This window comes from Hibiscus syriacus, unplaced genomic scaffold (genome assembly GCF_006381635.1).
Source record: "Hibiscus syriacus cultivar Baekdansim isolate YM2019G1 unplaced genomic scaffold, ASM638163v2 tig00002840_pilon, whole genome shotgun sequence".
Lineage (NCBI taxonomy): Eukaryota > Viridiplantae > Streptophyta > Magnoliopsida > Malvales > Malvaceae > Hibiscus > Hibiscus syriacus.
This window is the reverse complement of record NW_024061947.1, coordinates 8,437,662-8,450,000: the sequence shown is the minus strand read 5'-3', so window position 1 is coordinate 8,450,000 and position 12,339 is coordinate 8,437,662. Positions and strand designations below refer to the sequence as shown.

The following is a 12,339-nucleotide window of genomic DNA, read 5'->3' as shown; positions in this document are numbered from 1 at the left end:
TGATGAACCCGTCGCCGTTGGCATCCGCATGCTGCAACGCTAGCCACGCTCGGACGCCAGGCAACCGTGAACCGAGGCAGGCGAAGGCCTTCTTCAGCTCGTCCTTGCTGAGAAGTCCATCTTTGTTGGTATCATAACGGATGAAGATGCCCCTCACCTGAGCTTCGGTTATCGGCACCGATGCATGCTTCGGCCAAGTAGACCTTTGGCAGTATTTGTCTACGCATTTGGGAACAGAAGAGCCGTAGCCGAGCATGCTGTTTGAGTTGAAGTGATCGAAGATGTTGATCCGTGTAAAAACAAAGTGAGAGAGAGTGAAAATTAAGGAAGATTTAGAAGATGGTTCGCTTGATGTTGTGGATGAACAAGGAGGATATATTGATAGATATATAGTACTTAGAAAGTATAACACTTTTTCAGATGCCTTCAAATTATCTAGGAAAAAGAATATGGAATAAAGGATGAAAAAGTTTTTTCTTTGTAAACAAAAGTTGAAACTAGCACAAGTGTTTGTTTGGATAGGAGTCGCAGGCCCACATCAAAAGAAGGGAGGTCAGTCCACACCAAAAAAAAATTGAAAATTTTATGTAAAATAAATTTATATTCACTTTAAAAATTATTAACATCATTTAAAAAAATATTATACATTAATACGAAAAAACATGTTCGGATTAGAATTAAAATAAAAAAAAAATATTTTTATGAATTAATCATTGATATCAAATCAATTAATCGACTAATTCAGATAGATTTTGCTCATTATAGGAATACTCTCCCAACATATACCCTTACATAAAAACCACTTTTTAATATATATTTAGACAATAAATTAAATGGGTTTGATAAGGATAAAATTAAAGTGATGGAATATGAATATCCATTAATTATTAGGGTTTAGCTTTTCTCTTAAAATTAGTTGGGAGATGAAAAGAAATATTGGATTTGTACCAAAAGCTAATCCAATCAAGCTGAATACAATCATAAAACACAGTAAAAAATCAAATATTTAATATTTATGTATTATTAAAGACGTAAACTCTCAACACCTTAATTAAACTAAAAAATATATTGTGTCAGTGAATCTATGTTTATTTTTATAAATTAAAATCATTCTATAAATAGATATTACTTTAATAATAAAAAATTAAGAATTTTAAAATTAAAATCTTATTAATTATGAATTAGATTTAAACTAATCACATTTTAACATGGTTGATTAATTTTAGAATTTTAATAAGTTAAATTAAGAAATTGGCAAGAGTATTTTTTTATATGAAATCTTTTTAAATGTATGTTTATTCCTTCTAATCTCAATGGTAGGCGCACTATTTTTTGTATTATATATATTTTAAAACGTTTTTAACATATTTTGAAAAAGAATATGTGTAGTGGATTTTATCCCAAAAAAATCATCTTTTCCATTTAATATTCTCAATCAGGCACCGTTTAGACTATATTTTCTGATCTAACATCCTTTGCAGAAAGACGCGCCCCTGCAGCGCGCTTAACGCTGATTTGACGTCACATGGGGTAAGACGCGTCCCGTGAGGCGCTCCTTATGCTGACATGGGATACACGTGTGTATAGCGCGGCCCCTGGGGCACGCCTTAGACCACATAGGGTATAGCGCGGGGAAGAGGTCGCGCCTTACCTGTGAATCTGACACAATTATATTCATTATATGATATAATTATGTAAGGCGCGGTGTAGGTACCACATCTTGTATAATTATAATAACTTTTCGGCTATAAATACCCTTCCCCCGGAACTCCTCCTCACATCTCCTCTCAACAGAAAAAAATTAATACAACAATCCGACAATCTTCTCATATTTGATTAAGAAGTTCGTTCGATTTTTCGTTACAAGGTAATTTTGTTATAATTTTTTATTAGACTCATTGTTTATTATGATTATATGAAAAAATATTATACTAATTGTTGTCAATTAATTTTTGTGTTTGTAAAATTGGAAAGCGGGAGCATACGTCGAAATAGTTTTGCGGTACATGTAATAATATAAAATTATATTATTTAAATTATTTACGTTTATGTGTAAAAAAATTTATTGTGTTATATTTTTGTTCATATATTATTTATTTAATCATGTTTCTTTTAGTTGTTTTTTTTGCAGGTATAATATTGCCGCACTTTTAAACTTAAAGAATGGCGCGACTTTCAGCCATAATTTATTATAATGGTGAAATTCGAGAAGAAGAAACCGTCGTTGTATTCGTATCAAATGAGCGTGTTAAAATATCATTCAAGAGAAACATAACTCTTGAGGAGCTGATAACGAAGATTTCGAGGAAGATTCATGTTTGAAGTAATAGAAGAATGTTGTCGTTGCAGTACAGATTTCCAACATCATTGTTGCCATTAACTTATACAACGTTCGAACTTTCGAACAATGATGATGTTGAAATGATGGTTGAAGCTCAAAGTAATTATTCAAACACCGATATTGAGATGTATGCAAATTTTGTTCAAGTTCGTGCTGTTCGGGGTCAATCATTAAGCTCCCACTATGGGCTGGCTGAACAAGTTGATCAAGTTGACAGCCCGACGACAGTAATGTGTAATGATTTTAATGTCATAATGGGGAGACATTCATCCGCAACTCCTTACGATATGTACCGAGGTGGGTCGACGAACAATCCGTATGGCAACATCGCGTCCAGTTCAAGGGGAAGGCATTCATCTGCAAATCCCTTTGACCTTAATATGGAGATGACATCGACGCAATAATCTGTGCAGTTTTCATTTGACACGATGACTTTAAGCTCCAGGGGGAGGCATTCAACTACGAGCTTTTTCGATCTCAATGTTGATATGCCTTCCAGTTCAAGGGGAAGGCGTGCAAGTAGTAGGTTCTTCGACCTAAATATGGAGAGCATGGAGGAACCATCATCTTCACCAGAAGAACCGCTTCGTGAGCCTGGTACGGATGGTGCTGAGACTGGACTATTCATTCACCTAGAATCACCACAATTCAACTCTGATGATGATGATGATGTAGATGAAGTTCCAGGAAATGTGGCACAAACTGACCCTCTAGCACACATGTATGAAGCTGATTATGGTGCAATGTACTGGCCATAATTTACGGATATGGCTCATCTCGGTGACTATGAATATTACTCATCAATAAATAATGGTGAGTTATTTTTAGGCATGGAGTTTTCAAGCAAAGAAGAAGCGATGATGGCTATAAAAAATTACAATATTCGTAATTCTATTCAATCCAGAGTCGACCGCTCCACGACAGAAAAATATGTATGTCACTGTGCCCGATGCGAAAACGGATGCAATTGGATGGTTCGCGTATCGAATATGAAGAGGAAAAATAACAGATGGGAACTAACAGTATACAACGATCCTTACACATATTGTGCTGGAAGGGTCAACCAAGATCATCCCAACTTGGACTCTAAAATGATATGACAAGCCATCATGCCCATGGTAAAAGCAAGCTCTCATATAGCTATTGATGTGTTGATTATAGCTATACAATCGTAGTATGGGTATACTGTCTCCTACAAAAAAGCTTGGTTAGCAAAACAAAATGTCATTGTCAAATTTCATGGCGAATGGGATGCATCTTACAACGAACTTTCAAGTTGGTTTAGGCTGGTGCGGAGGTTGAATCCTTGGACAATTGTGGACTTCAAAACCTCCTATGCATACTATAATGATCGAGTTCTTTGCGATCGATGCCAATTCTATCGGGTTTTTTGGACTTACACACAGTGCGATAATGCTGTCAAATACTGCAAGCCTGTGGTCCAGATCGACGGGACTTTCTTGTATGGAAAATACAAGCAAGTTTTATTATTGGCAGTTGTCCAAGATGACAATCGCAACATTCTTCCAGTTGCTTTTGCTCTTGTCGAAGGAGAAGATACAAATTCTTGGGCTTCTTTCATCCGAAATTTAAGTGCACATGTTATCACGAGGGAAAACATATGTGTCATTTCAGATCGCGGAGCTGGGATCAAAGCAGCAATGGAGTATTTCTGTCCAATGTGGCAACCACCCTTTGTCCAACATAGGTATTATCTCTAACACATTGCTGCGAACTACCATGGAAGGTACAAGAAGAATGATGAGCGTCAATTAATTGTGCGCATGGGTAAGTGAAACTGATGTAGTTTGTTTTCTTCCGATCCTTTTAATTTTGCAAAGAAAGCAAATTAGTAAGTTATACATTTGTTTATCATGTTACGAACTACTTCCTCGAATGTTTGAATCAATGCTTCAAGATTTGCGGGCGAAGAACGAGGAAGGATACGATTACATCAGCCTCATCGATAAAGAAATATGGACGAACGCATATGATGGTGGACATCGATATGGACACATGACGACCAACTTGGCAGAGGCAATAAATTCAACCTTAAAGGGTGCACGTCACTTACCAGTAGTGACTTTGGTAAAGACTACATATTTTTATTTGGGGGCACTTTTTGCGAAGCTCGGGGGACAAGCTCAAACCTGGATGCAAGGCGGTCATGTCTATCACCCTAGATTAGTTGCAGATCTACAGAAAAAAAAATTATGCATCAAATGGAATGTCTATAACAAGATTCTCTAGAAGGCATGAAATGTTTCGTGTCACAGAGTTGCCGCGACCTCTTCAAGGGATTGAAGCTGTGTCGTTAAGAGTAAATCTAAGGGACAAAACGTGCGACTGCGGGTTTTTTCAAGCTTTAAAGTATCCATACTATCATGTGATAGCAGCTTGCTTGCATACACGTCAAGACTATAAACCATTTTGTGGATCCCATATACCTACTATCTGAAGTTTTTAAGGTATACGAATTTGAGTTCCCCCCATAGGTAATGACAAAGACCCTAATGAGGTTCAAGATTGGCTTCCGATTGTACCAAATCCGAGTTTATTGAGGGAGCGTGGTCGTCCAAAATCCAATCGAATTCATTGTGATATGGATATTCGAGAAAGATCTAGACAAGACAGAAGATGTGGGCATTGTAGAAACCCAGGACACACTAGAAAAACATGTCCACTTCTGTTGTCATCAAGTAACAATTGATGAGGAAATAATGTAGTGGTTTATCAAATAATAATTCTTATACTTTAATTTGCATTTACTTCAAGTTAATGTTATTCGATAACCGTTGATGAAGATTAAAAAACGATACAATTATATGAGATTGGACGTTGATGTTATATTAACGAATAATTGATTTTAATGATACAATAAGTATTAAATGGTAAATGATAACCAAATTACAATAACTTATATTAAATGGTAATAAACAATATTAAGCAAAATAAATTAACAAAAAGTCCAACAAATTAAACAAAATAAATTAAAATCAATCCAACCATATTAACGAATTAAAGTAAGTATTAAATGATAAAAAAAATTACAATAAAAAGTCCAATAAACAACTACAATAAAAAAATACTAAATACAAATATAATAAAAAAAACAAAATCTATCGATGCATGCGATGCGAATGTGTTCCGCAAGGCGGTGGCTGTCGGTCTCGAGGAGGATTTCTTCGTATCACTGGTTGTGACTCCTCACTGTCGTCATCATCATCGTCCTCGTCGTCCTCGTCCTGAGCAGCTACATTTTTTTGATGAGGAGTTGATGACGATGAAGCACCTCCATAGAATAAGGACCCTCGAGGTGTATGACTGACTATCCCACCGGCCTGCGAAAACTGGGAAAACTCATAAAACCCAGACATCGTTGAGTGTGAAAACTGTACAGGAGGTGTCTGTGCTGCAGTCATGGGTGATGAGGTTGAACCCGCTAAATATCCAGCATATGAACCCCAAGTCGGATATGCAAACATAGACCCATAATAGCCTCCAGGAGGGGTCATAAACTCTGTGACGGTGGCGGCGGGGGGTTATAAAACCAGGTGAAGGCGGCGACAACGACATCTGGTAATGGAAAGACGGTGGCGGCATCATATATGGCTGCAGTATGTAAGTCGATGGATATGGTGGCTGCTGTGAAGGTCCTACTGGTGCAGCTGAGGATGAACCGGAAGCACCTACTCTCCGTCCACGAGTCGAAAGACGATGGTGCTGTGTCGGTGAACGTCTTTGTCGACGTCGCAAAAAGGTCCACCCTCGGGTAAAAACGGTTTCCCGTTACTGTTGAACCACTCATAATAACCGTCAACAACCGTCAATAAGTCATCAAAAATAGGTTCTCTACGGGGAAGACACCGATATCGATCCTCCCACAACACGACCCACTCATGATGCCTCACCAACCAATCTGTATCTGTCTTGCCGCGTCTATATGTATTATGTAACTCGTCCATATTGCGAGGAGCTTCCGGAATTGGTTGAAAACAACCAAATTGCCGGAGCACGCGATCAGTGGAGTGCCACTCGACGGTCGCATAACAGATCAAAGGGACCATCGCTATCCAATCATATGATAGGCCCCTCAACTCAGGTAGGATCACCGTCCTCACATCATCAGTAGAATATGACACTCATTCAAACTAAAACAAATATATATAATTTTTATCAAAATAATAATCTAATTATATAACTATAATCTAAATTCGATTTTTAAACATTAAAATTCATACATGTGTGCCAGCCTTCTGATTAATTAACACCCTATTTTTTTCTAAATCATCAGGTAGCTCCTGATGATTTTCCTATCAGTAAACCACCTATTCAAGGAATTTTTTTTATTATACGCTGTATCAAATGATTAATATACAAAATCCATTTTACAATTACCTCAATAGTAGTGGAAATACGAATGGGTTCTTGATAACGGGATATAAAAAGGGCAATCGATACCATGCCCAAGACTGCAGCAGTAGGAGACATTCGCCGATAGCATTTTTCCTGTAATCATTGGCTCGACACATCTTCCTGTACAAGAAAGCCAAAACTACTGAGCCCTAACTGAGTGATCCGGCCAGATGAAAGTCGCTAAGATGTCGCAACCATATGCAGTGAACTTGGTTGCGTGATTTGTCCGACATCAGTAACCCTCCTATCAGTTGCAGTATGCATGTCTGTGTATATATTTTAACTTCATCATCAGATGCGTCCTCGCTCAACTCCCGAAAATTGGCATCTGACCAATTTAACGGGTATCTGACCACCATTAAAATTTTCCGGGACACGTCCTAGATTTTCCCGGCATACCCTGCGCGATCCCTGATATCACATCTTCATCCACCGGAAGCCCCAGGTGCATAGCAACATCCTCAAGAGTAATCGTGCACTCTCCGTACGGAAGATGGAATGTGTGGGTCTCCGGCCTCCACCGCTCTACTAAGGCAGAAATAAGGTCTGGTTCTATCTTACAGTGACCTTGATATCTACCTATATAACTGAATCCAACGTCTACTAAATACGGCAAGAAACGACTAGGTATCACTAACTTAAAGTTCCTAATAAAATGATCTAATATACGGTTCTTCTCCTAAAATTAAATAATTACAAAAATTAATTTTTAATCTAATAATCATGCATTAAATAAATCAACAAATTATTACTAATAATTTAAATTAAATTAAAATGTTAAAATGTTACTGTAACAGCAAAGTGTCGAGATATATGATTTTCATCCAAGCGAAGTAGACCGCCTTCTATTATATATTTGCAAAAACAAAATATAAGTAAAATATTAAATAAATTAAATACTTAAATAAATTAAATACAAAATATTAAAAATATAATAAAATATACCTTAAATAGAAAAATGATATGCCTATTTGAGAGAAGTTGAGAGAAATTGAGAGAATTTGATGTGATGAAAGTGATTGAGGATGTGGTATTTATAGGGAGAGATTGGGGTGTGAAACATCGGGTAGGTGGGTAATTAAACCTAAGGCGCGCCGCATAGGGCACGCCTTATTGACGCGTGGCAGATTCACAGGTAAGGCGTGGCCCATAACCCGCGCTATACCCTACGTGGCCTAAGGCGCGCCTCAGGGGCCGTGCTATACACACGTGTATCCCATGTCAGCATAAGGCGCGCCTCACGGGGCGCGCCTTACCCCACGTGGTGTCAAATCAATGTTAAGCGCGCTGCAGGGGGTGCGTCTTTCTGCAAAGGGTGTTAGATCGAGAAATATAGTATGAACGGTGCCTGATCGAGAATTTTAAATGGAAAAGGTGATTTTTCGGCATAAACGCCCTGTCTAGTAGAATTTAAAAACTTTGTTAAGTACAAAGTCAATTATAAAAAGGAATAATATCACAAGTGATCCTTGATATTTTTTGAATCCCTCAATTCTTAGAAAGTTGAAATTAGGGCTGTAAACGAGCCGAGCTCGAGCAGTGCTAAGGTCAACCCGACTCAAAAACTATGAAATGAAGCTCGACTCGATAAAAAACTCGTAAGTCTAAAATTTTTAAGCTGGAATTGAACTTGAAACCATGAATTAAAGCTAGTAAAAGCTCAAAATGAAAAGGAAAACTTAAACTCAACTCGATTGGAGCTTAAAACTCAAACTTGAATCTGATCCTTAAATAGATGAAAATTTTATACTGTATTTTTTAAGAAAATCAACACATAAATGTTAATATTATTAATAATTAAATTTTAAAAATAATTTTTTATATTATATTTTTTAGTTGCTCGCGAGCTTTTCTAGACGAGTATCAAGTAACTCATTTCGGCTCGTTAAGAACTCAAGTCAAGTCGATTTCATTTGAATCGATTATTTATCTAGCTTTGACTGATTCAATGTCAAATAACTCGCGATATATGTTGTTTCATTTACACTCCTAGTTGAGACCGTTTTGGAGCGGCTCATACGCAGGTGGGTCGGGCCACTGGCTATGGTAACTTTTGAAACCCAAGAGGCTCGAATCGGGTCGAAGCCCGTATATTCGATTGGGTTGGTCCATCGAAAGCATCCGTTAAACAAAACAAATACATTTTCAGGTTCATATCTGCAATTTTCTTTATCCCTTAGAAAGAATGGAATTCCCAAAACCTCCTTCACTTCCCTCAAACCCTCTCTTATCCCTCTCCACTTTCTTCCACCGTCTCGGCGCCGAGCTCGCCACCCGCCTCCACCACACCAACCGTCTCGCCGCCAACTTCGCCTCCGCTTTCTCCCAGTCGGCTACTTCCCACCATCGTCCGCTCTTTGCCTCGGTTTCTCAGCCGAAGGCTGCGGTAGCGGCGGCTGCCACGTTGAGTCCCGAGCAAGTTGCGAAAACTCTAGTGGAACCGCCGTGTATGCGGTGAGCAACTCCAACAATGAGTTCGTTCTTATCTCTGATCCCAATGGAGCCAAGTCTGTTGGCTTACTTTGCTTTCGCCTCGAAGACGCCGAGGCGTTTCTTGCTCAGGTTAGTTCAAATTTTGAATTTGGAGATATTTTCGAAGCTTTTTTGTGTTGATTTTATTTCATTTTTGCTTTCATAGGTTCGACTACGGAGGAGAGAGCTGAGAAGCAATGCTAAAGTAGTGCCGATTGCACTTGATCAGGTTACTACTTTTTTAGTTACACGTACTGGTTTGTCAATTTTCATTTGTGTTCAATAATTGAAATGTTAACTAAAATTGGATTGCAAGTAACAATAGTGATTTTTATGATTACTGGTTTTGCACTATGTATGATACAGGTTTACTCTCTGAAGGTTGAAGGAATTGCATTTCGTTTTCTGCCGGATCCAATTCAAATAAAGAATGCATTAGAGGTTAGTATTTAATTCAATTTGGTTTGAAGGTTGTTCTTAATGGAAAAATCATAATCCCAAAAATAGCTGAGTTTTGCTACTTAATTCTGTGGACTTATTTCATGTTGATTGTCTTTACCACCATTTCTTATAAGAAATTTCAAGGCAAGGAAGGGAAAAATGAAAAAAAAGGGTTCAATTTTCATTTAGGAGGATGACAAATGCGTGGGTGTCAATTATTTTGTAAACTGCATGTTGGGTACTTAGAGAAGACAACCATACTTCAAATGAAGTCATGATGATTAATTTATACTCGAATGAAGCTGCTATCTTTCTTAGTTGGAGAATTCTGCACCATTACTCACAATAGTTTTTCATGTCTATTAGCTCAAAGCCAGTGATATCAAAAGTGGGTTCGTTGGAGTTCCAGTTTTCCAGGTATGTTGTATATTTTTTTAAATACATATGATCTCCTTAAGGGTTGATCTATGGTTAAAGACATTTTCAGATTGGATAAGCTTTTTCAGTATTGCATACAAATTATCAGATGGATTTTTAGTGGCCATCAAAAGCTTATTTATGCAAATCTATGGTTACTCATTTTTAGAAAGCAGTTCTTATTTCTGTATTAGCATAGAATAAAGAGATTTTCTCGAACTGTTGCTATGAATAGGGACACTTTCGATATTATCATAGTATTATTACAATTTGATGAATCAGGAGATTTTCTTTCTCCATGGTTTCTCAAAACTATGTTACCGCTAATTAATGTTATATTTTTTATGCCTCCATCTACAGTCTGATCTTCTTGTTGTGAGGAAGAAAAACAAGCGCTTTTTGCCAATATATTTCAATAAGGTTTGCTTCACCTATCAGGCCATAGATTTTTTTTTCCTTTTCCAAAATAAATTTAAAGGTAGTTATTGAACGTAACTTTGTTTCTGTTATTCTTTTTTTACTATTGTATAGGAGGATATTGAAAAAGAGCTTTCAAAGGTTTCAAGGGCATCAAGAGGACCCGGTGTTTCTCAACATATCATGGTATCGTGTTTGTGTGTGTGTGTGTGTATGATTTTGACATTCACATCGTGTGTGATGATTACGCGTCAACCCCTCTCCTTCCCTCAATGCTTTCAATTGTTCCAGCATCGTCTACATGTTTTACTACTGGTATAATTTTCCATTTTGGTTTTGGTTTTCTTAATATTCATTTGATCTGATATGTTGGAGCAGGTTGGAAGCTTGGAAGATGTTCTGAAGAAAATGGAGGTAGAGGATCTAATCGGCAAGTATTTCTATATAAGACGTACAATAGGGAATTGAATCTGATTGTGCATCATTGTTTCGATGCAGATGAGTGAGAAAAATTCGGGGTGGGACGATCTTATATTCATTCCGCCTGGTAAAAGCCATTCTCAACACCTCCAGGACGTGGTGAAAGTATGAGGCAGTTCAGATGTTACTTCCGCGTGTCCATTTGATAACATCAGAAATGCGATTACAACTCGAAGCTATTGAATTCGAATATGGAACGGAAGGGATAGGAGTTATGCGATAAGAGTGGGATTCCTCCATTTATGTACTCCGAGATCCGATGGGTTCTCCATATGTTACTGAAAAACAAAAAAAGGAAATAGGTAAGGGAAACGTAGTTGGTGTGGTCACTGATATTGCATATCTACACTTTGAACGAGTAAAGCATTAGTTGTCCATCGACATTTATTTATATCTTCATCATCATTCATCGAAGGAAGGATTTTAAGAGAAGGCAACGTAAAATTGCAATTTCTTTGATAAAAATGATTCTCGAGTTCCCTCATGAAACTGCATCGTACAAAATTATATTTTAATTAATATTAAAGTCTTAGTAATAAACTGCATCAGAATTTAATTAAATAATAACATTTTGTATCAACATTATATTTCATATTAACGTTTTAATCATATTTGGCATTCACATATACACAAATATAACTAAATTTTATATCAAATAAGAAATAATTTGAAAACAAGCTATTGATTATCTATACATTATATAGTTTAACTTATAAAACTATAATATAAGCTGAATATATAATAGAATTTAATATTTATCAGATCTTATCTATTCATATTTTACAACATAATAATGATATTTAATTACAATAAAATATAAATCAAAATGAATATAAAATGTATTTTCTTTATTTTATTGGATTTTACGTATTCAATTTTTAATTTAATTTTAATAAGATAGTAATTTTTTTACATAGTCTTTAAATATTGACATTAACTTTAGCCAATTAAATTATTTTTAATTAATATAGTTATATAATAATCATTTTTGATGGATTTATTTAAACTGAAAATGGATAATCAGGAAGAAATACTATAATACAAAACAGTATTAATTTGATGAAAATAGAAAAGATGCATTGGTTAGTTGTAAAACAATAAACCGTTAATAATTGTTGTTTTTTGCTTTTATTTCTCCCCTTAAATTTCGCTTCTGAAGTATTTCGAAATCATTATTAACGGATACCCCTCCTCGTTTCGTCTGTTTGTTTCTGGTTAGTTCGGGTGAATTCTTTTGTAAATTTTTCCCTGATTGTTTACTTTCTTCTTCTATTTTCTATTTATCTAATTGTTAATATTTTTTTTTGTAAATTTTTGTTTTATTTTGTTATTGTTGAACTTGAAATCGGTGATAT

At 36.3% G+C, this 12,339-nt stretch overlaps 1 pseudogene; it reads left to right on the top strand.

Moving 5' to 3' along the window:
- The first annotated feature begins 8,927 nt into the window (after positions 1-8,927).
- LOC120156543 lies at positions 8,928-11,270 on the top strand (annotated as a pseudogene).
- Positions 11,271-12,339: the final 1,069 nt, after the last annotated feature.